The sequence below is a fragment of the Hippocampus guttulatus genome, chromosome 2 (genome assembly GCF_054856545.1).
Source record: "Hippocampus guttulatus isolate MCC_2025c chromosome 2, RoL_Hgut_1.0, whole genome shotgun sequence".
NCBI lineage: Eukaryota > Metazoa > Chordata > Actinopteri > Syngnathiformes > Syngnathidae > Hippocampus > Hippocampus guttulatus.
Window position 1 is genome coordinate 6,263,082 of NC_141262.1, and position 13,506 is coordinate 6,276,587.

Consider the following 13,506-nt stretch of genomic DNA (forward strand, 5'->3'; position numbering starts at 1 on the left):
AATTACGTGGAACAGGAGAAGTGAACTCATCACTCAATCACTCGTCAATGGACGCGACAGCTTCATGTTTGCTTTCAAAACTTAGCTTGTAGCAGACGTGTGCACATTCAATTCAATTTTCAGCATGACGTCTCTGATCCACTGGTGAAAGGACACTTTGATCCTCTCCTCTTTCATCTAGAACTAACAACAGTGTATGCAGGAAAGCGGTGAAGATTGCACGACTGTCTGTGTTTTATGTGTTGTGTTATTTTTGCTGTTTGGACTTCAAGATGTCACCGCGAGAGTGGCTGTTTTCCCAGCTACGCCTACATTTTGTTCTTCTACTTCTTCCTGGCATAACTTTGCTGCTGTAAATTGGAAATTTCTCCACTGCGAGACTAATAATGGCTTTATTATTTGACCTTATCTTCTCATCCAATCAGCACAGATTATTCATGCCTGGGAAATAAAGCAGAGGTGGGCAACCTAAGGCCCATGGGCCTTCTAAAATTGTTCAATACCTGCCGAACCGCTGCTTGTTTTTCTTGAAAAACTTTTAAACCGGGTCACTCGTACCTCAAGGGACCACTGTACACTTGACATAGAGTACAGTATATTCATCCACGTTCTACATGGCTCATCCAGATTAGAGTGGCTGGCGTTAAAGTCTATCCCAGGTGAGTTTGTTGTTGCTAGTCACAGAACGTATTGACATCAACATTTGTTGAATCTTTTTTTTTTTTGGTCCATAAATTCAGTAAACTCGTCGGGTGATTATTACACGAGAGCCACGGCCATCAGTACAGATACTTCTCACCCTTTTGCCATCAGGAAGGTGATGTTAGATCGCACACCACCAGATTCATCAACAGTTTTTTTTACAAAAGCCATTTACTTATTGAATCACCATCATATATCATAGGCACCAGCACATATGGAAGGAAATTCATATTTTTTAATGTGCCTATTTGTACATATTCATCGGAGCAATTTTAAATGTGATGTTAAATTCTGTGTGTTTCCATATGGTTGCTGATGTTTGCATGTTGATGTGGTTTTTATGTAGAGAGGGGCATGCGCAATTTCATTGTGTTTTTATGCAATGACAATAAAACGAAACTTGAACTTGAAAAGGTTTCCCACCCCTTATGTAAAAATGTACAGGTATGTCTACATTTCCAGGAGCATTTAGTTAGTAGTACTTCTTGAGACTCAAAGGTTCCAATCAGATATGCTCAAAGCAAAGGATGTTATGAGTTTTGTTTTTTGTTGATTTGGTTTTGATTGGATTTAGTTTTGTTTCATTTTTTCCCTGTGTCTGTTTTGTGATATCTTGATCGTTAGTTTTGTTTTACAACTGTTCTCTTCAGCCCGGCCATCTGTATCTACCAATCAGTTCGGTCTTGTGCAGGCAGATGTTCCTCGTTGCCTCATCAGATTGCTTTTATTTAGTTCACGGGTTTCTTTGATTTTGTCAGTTCATCATTTTTGTTGCTGTCAATGTGCCCTTGTCATGTCCTGCTCCCCTTTGTGTGTATCTCTGTTTCTTTGTGTTAATTTGATCTTGTGTTGATCCACAAGGGAGAAACATTCACTAGGAACACTTTGAGGGGTTTCAGTTTAAAGGGATAAAAAGACTTGAAAGCCTTGAACGAGGATAGCTTGCTGCCTGCTCTGTAAACAGTCAATGTTGTGTGGAGAGTAAAAAGAGACACAACTCATTTTCGTCTCCAAGTCTCATTGCTTACAACATTTCCTGACCCACCAATTATTAGGAATACCCAAGAGACAGCACTTACCTTGCTCTATATGCGTGACAATACATCTTGATTTATGTAGCGCTTTCACAACAACTGCAGCTTTCGTGACACTGCCGCTTCAAGTCACTACTTTTGAATGGCGCCCTTTGGGACAACCACAAGCATGACAACATGTACAATACATGTACAAAAACACCTTCTTGAGTACGTCGACCCCGTAGCCGTATTGAATGTGGCAAAGCGAAGCTAATTGTGACGATGCCTCGTTCACTTGCTCCTTGGAGATGGATCATCAAGCAAAACTCATTGGATTAACACCAAATCATTGCTTTTGATCTCATTAGGGCAGTCTAATTAATTTTCTGAATCTTATTTACTGATTGTAGGCTACGACAATAGCCATATCCAATCTCTCGGATGTGCTGACGTCACGCTGCAACCGAGCTGTGCGGTTCAACGGGTGTCTGCTGCAGAATTAAAAAAAAGAAAAGGAAAAGAAAATGGATCTTCATTTTTTTATGTCAGTATAGTTTATGGCTCCCGTGGAATCTTTTATTCAAAAGTTTCTGGAGTTGCAGACGCCAATTTAACATGTCCCTCCCCACTTGCCGTACACTGACACACCAAGACACTCTCAACACCAAAGATTCTTGGACCTATTGAAAGTGGTAACCCCATAAGATCTTTTCTCCCTGAAAAATTACCCACAAACTAAATTTCGATGCTACTCGCTGAGGTGTATAAATCTCCTTCACTCGAAATGCACTATTTGTCTCTTTGAACATTTTCTCGACTTCTCATATCAGGCCAAGTCGAAAACATATTCAATTAAAGTTGTGCAGAGCCAGCAATTGTTATTTTCGTGAAAACCTTCACCGTTGGTCGAGAACGCTTTGCTTCAGATGGAGACTCAATATCACAGGTTCATGCCCTTGTGTTGGCATGCTGAAATTCTGCTGCAATGTCTTGCAGAAGAAAAATAATAAAAGTAGAGTTCAAGTCTATATACACACACACACACACTGTTTTCGGATTTGACTATTGAAGGGGACATTAAATGGAAATTTGACTTTTTATGTTTGTGTATCATGGATCTCTGGAGTGCCTGCCTGTCTAATGTGTGAAATGAAACAAGCAAGTAAATCTTTTTTGTTTTCTGACTGTTTCTGAAAATGTTTCTATGAGTGAGCCACTATGCACTTCTTCCTCCTGTTACGCAACAGTGGGGCTAATTACATAATAACCCCCACCAACATGAAATTGAAATGAGATCATCAGCGAGGTTGGCCGACAATTCAGAGCTATTTTTACCAGACTATACCGAAGCACTATGGTAACATTGCTAGTGGTGGCTTTATGCAAGACACATTCACTTGCAGTCTGACCATGGAGATGTGAAACTCAACATCAAAACCAAAATGTAAGCAGAGCTGCACTGCATTAGGTTAGTTGACAGTTCTAATAAACACGAATTGAATTTGACAATTTCAAAAGCGTAGCCCTTGAGCACAACATTTGACTACACTTGCGTCTAATAATAATACCAGCAATATTACAGAATGCTCATCTATGCAATGAAAGGTTGCCACTCTAACAGTACTAAATTCTAGTGTGCTGTTACCACCGTATTTATGATGAAAGTCTTTTTTAAAATTCAGATTACTACATATCATTGCACTGAAATTCAACATAAATCCAGCAAAGTGACTCCTAATATAGGCGTTCAGGGAGAACTCCATCAATTGGTGGCCATGAAAAGATGTTTGAGACATCAAATGAACCCTTTTTTTTTTTTCTTTTTCAGTCCTCGGTCTTCAGAGATACACTGGAGGAGTGAAATGAGCCCAAGTGCTTCCCATCTTTTACTGTCAAAGCGAAGGTGATGATGCTGACTGATGTCTCAAAGAGAGTGACGCTAGAGGCCTCCGGGCGACTTAATTCCACTTTGGAGGTCACTGGGCTTCAGAGTGCAATTTGGAGAATATGGTGGAACAACGCCGATTTACTTCGTAAAATTTGCCGTGGAAAAAGTGTGAACTGAGAGACACATAGATGAGATTGGATGAACGTTTTTTTTTGTACACACATGCAATTCTCATGTTGTGCGGTGGCATCTATATCTCTCATCATCTGGAAAGTAACAAGCACAAACATGTGTTATTCTCCAAATAGGCGGTCACTTATTATTATGGGTTGATTTGCTTGTGGACCAACACAACCATGATGGTGCATGGTTCATGAGTAGCATGCCATCCCACAGACATGCCTGGGCAGCATGAGTCGGACGTGCCATTGTCTTGTGACTGTCTGGTTTTTTTTTTCTCCACACACTTTGTGGCAGTACGATTTCAACCACTGGAAACTCTGTTTATGTCCCTCTTAAATGATGCCCAATTTAAGGTCTATTTGTGGGATGAGCAGCCCAACCAAGTATGTGTAAAATGTGCCAAATGTTCACTGTCGATGCCAAGCAGATTATTCTGCTCTTGGAATGAACTCTTTTTAGTGGACTGGTTAATAAAATCAATAAAAAGTCATCATTATAGTCTTACTCCACTAGACTACAAAAATCCGTGATTTATAGCAATCATTTTTGTTGCGTGGGATCACGTTGGTTAAGAAGAAGGCCACAGTTGCCATTGCGATTTTCAACCATTTTGTGCAACTGCGTTTTTCTCAGAAAAAGAAAAAAAAGAGTCCACTGCCCTGTTCCTGGGTGTTGGGTAGAGTGCAGTATGGACTGTCTATTCTTCCAGAGGAACTTGAGCCAAGAAATTTATTCAACGGCACTTGTTTGCTTCTCGGATACAAAAGCTTTGCCTTTAGCAAACGTAGCATGAGTTGAAATGCTATCCATACTATCCAATATGTGCCCTTTTCAAGTGGCTCAGGCATTCAAAAAAGTACACATCCAAATTTCTCAATCTTTTCAAATCGCAGCCCAGAACATTAGCAGTTCTTCAGAATGTGAAAAAGATTGGCGACTCTTTTAATTTCTCCGGTCTTTTGCATAAACCAGCATTTCAAGTTGAGTAATGCCATCTGACTTTTTGAGCACTGAAACTTTCTCTGCATTTAAGACATGTTGTGGTGCCCCTGTGCTCAACAACAACAAAATAAATAAATTCCATCAACTATTTTCCTTCAAATTGGTTGTTATCGTCTCGCTGCCACCCATTCTCTTCAGGGCTGGGACCGGGTGACAGGTTATCTTTTCTTTCCACTTGGTGTCAGAATTGCTTCAGAGCTTCAGAATTACATTTCGCTGAAAGCAGTCATGAGTCTGAGTTATGGTAGCCCATAAGTTATTAAACAAACAAACAAAAAATACAAAATGCCCATCTCATCAACATTGCAAAAAGGCACATAAAGCATGAAGCCTCTTGTCAAGTAGGGGGGCCACAAAGTACCTCATGGGCTGCTAATGGCCACCTGGCCCCAAGTTTGAGACCCCTCTCTCAAGTTATTCTCACTGTTGGCGACAATCTGATTGAAAAGTCAAGCACGCACGGATCGAAGGGTTTTCTTGTTTATAGCCCTTCTTTGGATATTTGGAATAGCAGCTTCACAACTTCAACCAGCAAGAATCTGTCACGTTACGCACGAAGCAGGAAAAGGGAACTGCTTCGTGCATAACAGAGAAAACGAAAATAAGCGGATCCCCGAAATAGCAGACACCGACAAGGACTTTGTAAAAACAATAATATTTATTACAAACAAAAATCCCGCCTAATAAACAACAGAAAACGCTGGTCAAAGAACGATAGCCAGGAAATAAGAAAACGCGACAACAGAAAACGCTGGTAAAAAACGAGAACCAGGAAATAAGAAAAAGCGACAACAGAAAACGCTTGCAAAAAACGGCAAGGAACGTATGTTAACACAAATACTAGTTCACGCACGATCATATAAAGATTCCCTTGGGACGACGAAAATGTAACTAACCGCGAATGGTATCGAACAATAATTTGCGAAATATGGGCAACAGCAGCGGCACGGCATGTAATACTCCGGCAATGAGTCGACCGCCGGAGCGCCTAGATATAGCAGGTGCAATCACTGACAAATAGGCAGCAGGTGTGCAGGCGGCAGAAGTGAACGCGTGCCACCTGCTGCCGAATACGGAACATGACAGAATCAAGACTTGTGCGATTACGTCAGTGAGGAAGAATGGAGTAGAATTCAATGTTTTCCTCAGTTTGAAAGAAAGAGCATTTTCATCTCGCCTTGACCCAATCATGTTTTCGACAAAGGCTCAGGAAAGATGGGATAAAGGTCAGGAGAACTCACTTTCCGAAGAGGCTTGTAGTCTCTGATAACCACCATGCTGTTAGTCCCAGATTGCCCCGATATGGAATCACCACCGGTTGCAGAATCTCATCTCATTATCTCTCAGCATTGAAATTGCCTTCTGTGGTGACAAACTTTAGTTTTTGTGATGGAAATGCCGCCCCACAATTTCACACTTCAATCAGACATCTGACTGTCACAACTGCAAAAGCAGGTAAACAAACACAAGGAAAATAGAATGATATGAACATTCTATTATTTAATCTAAGCAAAATAATTTGGTTCTATATGCAATTCTTAAAACAAGTAACACATCCAGCCTCAATAGATGATGTCTTTAAACTAGCGCATTCATATTTCCTCAATATATAGAATGATAGTTCTTATTTTTTATGCTAAACTCATAACCACTGTAATAAAATCTCAACAAGATATGATGCCTGAGGTTATGGAAAAGTGAAAAAAAAAAAGCTCAAGTGAAATGGCACAAAAAACTATCATGGCAAAGTATCAGCACAAGTATCTGTATTTCGACTTGAGTGCAGCCACAGTGAAGGGTGTGTGTGTGATTTAGAAAGAATACGATGGTGTTGATTCACATCCTAGTCGACTTCTATGTGATTGCAAAACAATATTTAAAAGTGTGCCAATGATGAACACAAACTGCTGGGTTAAAAATTGAAGCGACCCACATTGATTCACTTTGGCCCACCTTGAGGTTGTTTGGTACAAAACAACCCTGGTATGTTTGGATTATTTTGTACACAACAAATGAGTTGTTTTGTACAAAATAACCCTGGAAGTTGGGTCAAACTGACCCAAGTTTGTGGGTCGGTGAACATTTTGACCCAAATTGGGTTGTTTTTGACCCAGCATTTTTAAGTGTGAAAACTGCAGGAAAGGCTGAAGTAGAGTAATTTATCGCAGCTGCACAAGGTTTGACAGAACGTGTGAGTGGCACAGAAACTGGTGATGTTGGAGTGTTGAGTGGGTTGAGAGTGTCACACACTGTCACATTGTGTCACCAGACTTGATGGAGAGGCTGGACACATGAGCCTATTCCACACTGAGGACAAAGATGATGATAACAAAGGGTCGTAACCCCCCACACGTAGGGGTAGCGATGCATCTATCTCAGTCTATCATTGTCATCTGTGTCATGACACAGATATACCAGAAGCACAGTCGTGAGGTGTGTCAGTTGCAGGCGGCTGCTTCAGCTAATATTATCAGAATTAAAGTCAGCGTTATTGCCTTAACAGTTGCCCTGCTGCATCATGGTTGACTGGAGGTGTGACTGACAGCAACATTGACAGAAGAAGGACAATCAAAGTGAGTGACAGTATATGCAGGGCTCTACACGAAACTTTAGACTGGTACCACTGGTGCAACCAACACCAGCGCAGGATTTAGCTGCACCCTTTTTGAGGGCGGTAGAGCATGACCATATTTGCTGATGGGTCGCCGTTTCAATTGCCATACTGTAATTTTATATGCTGTAAAAATTGACACAGACTGAAGATATCTTTGACAAATATTTTACTGCAACAATGACTTTGTTTGGAACAGCAGTGGCTGACAAAATGGGTCAGTATTTTTACTTTGTCTAAAAATGTTTTAAAAGAAGACAAAAAGAGGAAACAATACCACGGCAAAAACTTCAGTGAAATAATATCTGACAGCTCAAGAACTTCACATTTGCTTTATTTGTATTAGTTTTGTCAAAATACTGTACTATCAAGAGAGAGTGTGTGTGTGTGTGTGTATACACATCTATCCATTTTTTACTCACTACTGATATTTTTATTACTATGGAGGTCTTAACAAAGACTTAGGGCACCAAAATATCTGTTGCTTATTAATTAAGTCTTTGGGGAGAAAAACATCTCATTAATTTGACATCCCAAGCACTTAACCGAAGGTTGGAAGCCGAGTGATTTGATCAGGCAGTGGAACATAAATCACTAGATGGACCGTTGATTGCAATGCAGTAAAATAGCAATGTGATGTTACCCCCACCATTCTTCTAGATAAACTGTATGTCATCTTTCGAGGATTGAGAAACAGCCTACATTTAGATATTTGTAGCTATGAACATTTCTTGCATTTGGCGGACTCTTTTCTGTTTGAGTTAGAAATGTCCAATTGGATTTTAATGCACCTCGCGTCTCACCAAACACCATCAATGTTTGTCCCTTTGGACTCAGTGCTGGGTTTGCCATTTCACCCAATTTGCAGTTTTAAGAGTATCGAAATAGCAACACATTTAAGTGTGTTCCTGCACAATTGCATGCCAAACATTTTGTAGTACAGACTATGAGACGCTCGGCTGTTTTTAGCCAGGAACATACAGCTCAGATTTCCTTCCATGTATTTCAGTTTTTATGGACCGTATTTTACGCACTATAAGGCACACCAAAAAGTCTTCCATTTTCTTAAAAGCTCACGGCGCGCCTTAAAATACGGTGCACCTTTTGTATGGTCATTACGGTAATATGTAGACTCCAAGATGGCTCCTTGCTGGAGACATACTTACAATGTTATAACTTGCTTTTGGTTCAGTGAACTGTGTCGCTGCTTTATTAAATACGTTTTTGTTGCAGCTCCGAAAAAAGGACAGCTGTGGTGTTGTTTTTTTAAAACGCACACTTTATTAATGGTTTTCACAGTCTCAACAAATACAGGTGCGTCGTTGTCCGTCTCCGTGCCTTCTCTTCTTCCGTTCGACTTGAGAGGCGTTCAGGACTGCCTGGGGAAAACGTAAATTAACTATTCCTTCAATGAAACTACAAAAATTGAAAACAATGCATCAAAACAGAAAGTCAAGTGAGGAAATCACAAAATACTTTCTATAGCCCCGATATAAAATTTATTTTGTGATTTCCTTGTTCGTGAATACAGTACACAACAAAGGAATAAATAACAAACACTTCTGAGACAGTCCAGTCTCCTCCAATTTAACTCAACTCAACTCAACTGTGATTATAGAGCACTTTCAAACAGCCATTGCTGCATACAAAGTGCTGTACATGGAGCAACTAACATATATACAACAATAAAGCAATAATCAGTAACAAAGATGGTAGTAGGCACCAAACAGTAAAACTAAGATCGATTTACTGACATCTGATCGTTCTGTTGGAAATGCCAAAATAAATTCTGTTGATGGGCTACAGAATTTATTTTGCGATTTTCTGTTTTGATGCATTACTGTATGTTCAATTTTCGTAGTTTCATTGAAGTAATCGTTAATTTACGTTTTTTGGAGGCGGTCAGGAACGCCTCTCGAGTCTACCGGAAGAAGAGAAGGCACGGAGATGTACAATGACGTACCTGTAGCTTCATCTAGTGGATGCATTGTAGATTGCACCTTATAGTCCAGTGCGTGCAATATATGAAAAAAATTTTTAAATATAGGCCATTCATTGAAGGTGCTCCTCATAATCCAGTGCGCCTTTTAGTGCGGAAAATACGGTAATGTGTTTTATTCTGTTAAGGTGAAAACCCAAATCATTTAAATGATAAACGACAAAGGTCCTTGGTCCAGCAGAGGAAAAAGGTGAGATTAGTTATCAATATCCTCACCACCACTCTACCAATAATATTTGTTCTTCAAAGATTTCATATGGATTTTCAATTACAGCCAGTACAAGACACTCAAGGGAGGAGGCATCAAAAGGTCACACTGGTCACTGCTTTTGGTCACCATTCTCAACTCCCCTTTTCCTTCCAATTTCCTCACCATTTAACATTATTATGAGGTGTGACAATAAAAAAAAAAAAGAGAGAGACGAGGGCAGCCACACCGGTGACTTCAAACGTGTGATTGCAGTACGCAGTGCTGAAAATAATTAAAGGACAAGGTTATTCTCAAAGGTCGTATATCCAGGTCCAGAAAGTAAAAACCCTGCCAAAGTTGGGCTTTAGCCACTGGGGCTTCTGCTCAACTGGCAAGTAAATGAGCTCACGGAGCTTGTCATGGAGTGGACCTGCAAAGTTTGTTTAACTCCTGTATGAAGAGAAGCACCTGTGGCTAAAGCTAACCCATGGAAGTGTTTTTATTTTTTGGATTTGGATTTGGCACCACTGATACTAACTCGTTCCTGTAATTATTTTCAGAGACTGCATACTGCAGTCATGCATTGTTACAAAATCGGGGGGACAAACATGGAGCAAAGAATCCATTGGAAATTACAAAATTACTGGTTCAGTTGCTTAGCACATATGCCTCACAGTCCTGAGGTTCCATACAGTGCTTACGGATAGTATTCACAGTGCTTCACTTTTTATAGTTTATATATACATATACAGGCGGCCCGGTAGTCCAGTGGTTAGCACGTCGGCTTCACAGTGCAGAGGTACCGGGTTCGATTCCAGCTCCGGCCTCCCTGTGTGGAGTTTGCATGTTCTCCCCGGGCCTGCGTGGGTTTTCTCCGGGTGCTCCGGTTTCCTCCCACATTCCAAAAACATGCATGGCACGTTGATTGGACGCTCTAAATTGTCCCTAGGTGTGAGTGTGGGCGTGGATGGTTGTTCGTCTCTGTGTGCCCTGCGATTGACTGGCAACCGATTCAAGGTGTCCCCCGCCTACTGCCCGGAGATGGCTGGGATAGGCTCCAGCACCCCCCGCGACCCTAGTGAGGATCAAGCGGTTCGGAAAATGGATGGATGGATATACATATACAATCTTTTCCCCCTTGAAATTTTCTACACAACACCACATATTGACAACATGAAAAAAAAATTTTTTTTTGAAATGTCTCCATTAAAATTGTTTAAAAACCACATTTACAAAAGTATTCACGGCCTTTGGCACAAAGCTTAAAATTGAGCTCAGGTGCATCATGTTTCCACTGATTATCCTTGAGAAGTTCCGACAGCTTAACTGGAGTTCACCTATGGGGAATCCAGTTGACTGGACATGATTTGGAAAGGTACACACCCGTCCACATGAGCTCACAAAGGGGACAGTGCGTATTGGAGCACAAAATAAGTTTGAGGCAGAGTGTGACACGTGTTGAACAAAGGCTGTGGATACTTATATACAGGTGACGTGTTTTTTTTTTAAATTTCTAATTAATTTTGGAAAAAACCCAAGGGAACAAAGAAACCTTTTCAGGTTGTCGTTATCCTGTGTTGCATAAATTTGAGGAAAAAAATGAAATTATTCCATTTTGGACAAGTGAAATGCTGTCAATACTTTCCTGGGTTGACTGGATTTTAAAATCACTCTGGCCTTTTAAACTGATGTTGTGTGTTTTCCCCGTTCTCACATGTGTTTACTCCAGATACTACGGCGTCCCCCCACATTCCCAAAACACATGCTTTAGATTCCTTGACAACGCTAAATTGACCACAGATGTTAATGCCAAAGTAATTTGTTGTTTTCTCCTGTGACTGTGATTTGTATCTCTCTCAACCCTCCTCTTTTTGTACAGAGATTTTACCGTTGCATGGGGATTTTGAACAGCTGCTAACAAAGTGACTGACTGATAAATTTCTTTTTTCTGGGCTGCAAACGCCATCCAGCATATGATTATATACAAAAAGGACACAGGACCCTTTGGCTAGAATTTCCATAGCGTTTGTCTTCTTAAAGGTGAAACGGGTAACTAGAGCCTAATCAAGGTGACTTTAAGTAAGAGGTAGGCAATCGCAATCAATCACGGGAAAACGGGCTTACTGAATACTGAAATAATGATGATCTGGAGGGATGTGAAGGCAGCTGTTGTTGACCAGATCTGTATTTACAATGTTGATCTTTGTTGCGTTTGAAAATACAGACTGAAAATGAAAACCAAGCAAAACAAAAGACCAAACACTCACAAAGAGATGAAAAAAACAAAAAAAAAAACAAATACCATGTCCAGGCATGATCCTGAAGAAAAGGCAAATTTGCCGAATGCAAGAAGAAAAACTGCACACGTTTTTATTGATTTTACATCGCGCTTATAACAGAATTTTAAGAACTGGCAATTTTTATGTGCACGTCGACGACATCTCGAACCCACATTCCAGAGTATTTTGAAACCTTATAAACTGATTGGATTTTAAACAGAATGTCTCACAACAGAGGACACACCCTGGACCTGGTCTAGCAGTGTATGCTCTCAATGTGCGTTTAAATTGACCCTCTGTTTTACTGTTTATTGTTGTTGTTCCTTTATTGATCTTTGAATCAATAACACGTGGCCTGTTAATTTACATGTTCAGTTCACGCATGTCTCATATTAATAATATACTGCATTGGGGTCGGGGGTTGTTGGAGAGAATTGGGGTCTTGCACAGGATGCCATTCAAGCTAGGGCCACTACTGTCCTTACACAAAATACTTTTTAAAACATCTTAAAACACTTTTCTAAAAATCCCTTTTCATCCTCCAACTGGGCCTGCTCACCAATATATATCACATAAAACTGCCGTGGAATTTTTGAAATGGAGAAATGATTACTTGAGAAAATGATGTGTCTTTGGAAGAGCAAAGCGGGGAAAAAAATGTGTTGAAAAAAACGTTATAATAAGCAACTCCTCACCAATGTGAGGCCCGGTTCATGTTCAAAAGTTTCCATTCATGCAGTTTTGCATTCCTGTCTATGCATGTACGCTGCACCAATGCTTGAACATCTACTGCATTAAGGGACGTGAAGCATACAATTAAACCTGTTCCCTGAAACTGGGTGTGTTGTCATAACAATTGTGGGTCGCAAGGCAAAGGAAAGTCATGCGTTGATGGCATCTCGTGAAAATCTATGCAGGAACAACACTAGTATTAAAAGATGGTAAAATGAAGAGAAATGCAATGAATGGGATAATGAATGTCAATGATAGTGTTCATTCCACAAACCATACCAGATTGCTCTCTTTATGGTACATGGCGGGCACAAGGGCAAATAGGCGAGAAGAAGATTTATGGAATTTGTGCTTCAGTGGTTTTGTGCAAGCCAACACTGAAGACCTCCAAGCCGATGCTGACTAACGTGTCAGCTTTGATGCCCATTCCAAGCGATGCTGGTTTCCATCATTCCTACCATGCATGATTCACTGACAAGCATCATGTTTTGCGGTTGGAAAAACGTATTGCCAACAACAAAGAAGTACTGACAAGTAGCATCGCCAGTACAAATATGTTTAAAAAAAAATTTTAACTCGAGCTTCAGTATTTAAATTAATTACGTACATTTTCTTTAGCGGAAATAATTGCACATTTGCACATGTGAAGAAAAGTACTGTATGGACGGTTTTGGGCCCCATTTTTAGAAAAATTCTCCCTCATTCCAAATGGGAGTCATGGAACTTACAAACGGAAGCAATATTGACCCGACGGCCCAGTCTGAAAAAGGGTCTGTTGACCTCACGGCAGCAGCAGCAGAGCACAGCCGACTGAGCACATTGAATGGCTCTGCTAAACCAGCAACATCCAGTGTTGTACTATTTTCATTACTCATGGTCAGGTGAAGAACTGAATGGATGAACA